Source organism: Anarrhichthys ocellatus, unplaced genomic scaffold (assembly GCF_004355925.1).
Source record: "Anarrhichthys ocellatus isolate YVR2014 unplaced genomic scaffold, GSC_Weel_1.0 scaffold12, whole genome shotgun sequence".
Taxonomy (NCBI): Eukaryota; Metazoa; Chordata; class Actinopteri; order Perciformes; family Anarhichadidae; genus Anarrhichthys; species Anarrhichthys ocellatus.
The window spans coordinates 6,684,539-6,685,965 of record NW_022280042.1 but is presented as its reverse complement, the minus strand read 5'-3'; the positions used below and the strand labels follow the sequence as shown (position 1 = coordinate 6,685,965).

The following is a 1,427-nucleotide window of genomic DNA, read 5'->3' as shown; positions in this document are numbered from 1 at the left end:
GTGTGTGTGTGTGTGTGTGTCAGGTAGCGAGAGGGAGTCCTGTTGTTGTCCCCCCTCCCCCCCGCTGCGTTCCACACAGCGGTGACAAAGCACAACCCGGGCATCAGTGCGGGCGTCTAGTAAACGGGATGACCAAGCCCATATTTCAGGCTTCATACCTTTTCAAAACGAACCAGAAAGAACAGGCTCATTACAGATGAGATAAAACATCCTCGCACCGACATCTCGTCTCATTCAAACCCAGCAGATACTGCTATGTCACTGTTCTGTCTCTTTACAGCGTTTTTAAAGGCATTTCTGCTTTATTACGCGGTGAATGACGACGCATATGAGACCGATTAGCACGGCGTTTAACATCCGAGACAAAGAGGTGACCAGATAGTATTTCAACCATGTTAATTAATGAGGATGATTTAAAAGTGTTCCACATACACACACACAGAGGAGAGCGGGGAACACTAGTCGCCATGCAGTGCATGGGGCGTGCGCGTGCACGTGTGAAAGGCTGGGAGGCCGTCACAGCTCCTGGACACATTGAGTCAAAGGCCTGATGGACTCCCATAGATCAATACACTATCACTTCATCCACTGTACCGCTCCTCTGCAAACCTCCCCCTTCACTTTATCTTACTCACACACACTTACAACTAACACACACACTTGTGTCCCGTTTTTGTCTTGAAATCTAGATACGGTGTAATTAAGGCTGATAAAAATGCGCCCTGCCCCCTTTTAATTGATTTTACTGGCTGCCGTGGTAAAAGGCAAAGGTTGGCCCACTTCCCTTTACGGCTTTCGTCCACGCACACACGCCGCTCTAAGTCTGTATCAGAAGAGCTAATGAAACCGGCAAAAAAAAAAGAGAGGCTGAGCGTTGCTAAACACGCAGCCGGCCCTTTAATTGACTCCCTGCCACGTTCGAAGCTAACAAACGAGACGTTGTAATGTTACCTCGCTGACAGAATTCTACCGCTCCTCTTTCCTCCATCACACTCTTATTTTTTTTAAGTAATCCTCGCTATGTTCCTTCACTCCCTCGCTCTGGCACCCGCACGTTTTGGCTGATTCTCCACACCCGTGTGGTGCGGTGATGCAATGCGTGTTAACACAGCAGAGAGTCCAACTACACGCAGCAAACCCTTGAGGAGTTTGTACGTGAGAGAATGTGGCAGCGAGTGAATGTGATGGATGCGACGCAGGTCAAGGAGCACCGGCTAGCTGTGATCCTGCGCTGTGTGTGTACATGGAAACACACACACACACACACACACACACACACACACACGCGCTCGCTTTCTTTTTTCCTGACGCGTAGCAGATGACTACAGCACCCAGAGGACACGAGAGAAACACACACCTCGTTACTCATCCGTCGAACGCGCTCACACACACACACACACACACACACACACACACACACACACACA

The 1,427-nt window shown here is 49.6% G+C and overlaps 1 protein-coding gene across 1 annotated transcript in view; it reads left to right on the top strand.

The window, feature by feature from the left end:
* Window positions 1-1,427, top strand: part of pard3ba (par-3 family cell polarity regulator beta a) — a 126,251-nt gene that overhangs the window by 26,335 nt on the left and 98,489 nt on the right. The window lies entirely within an intron of this gene.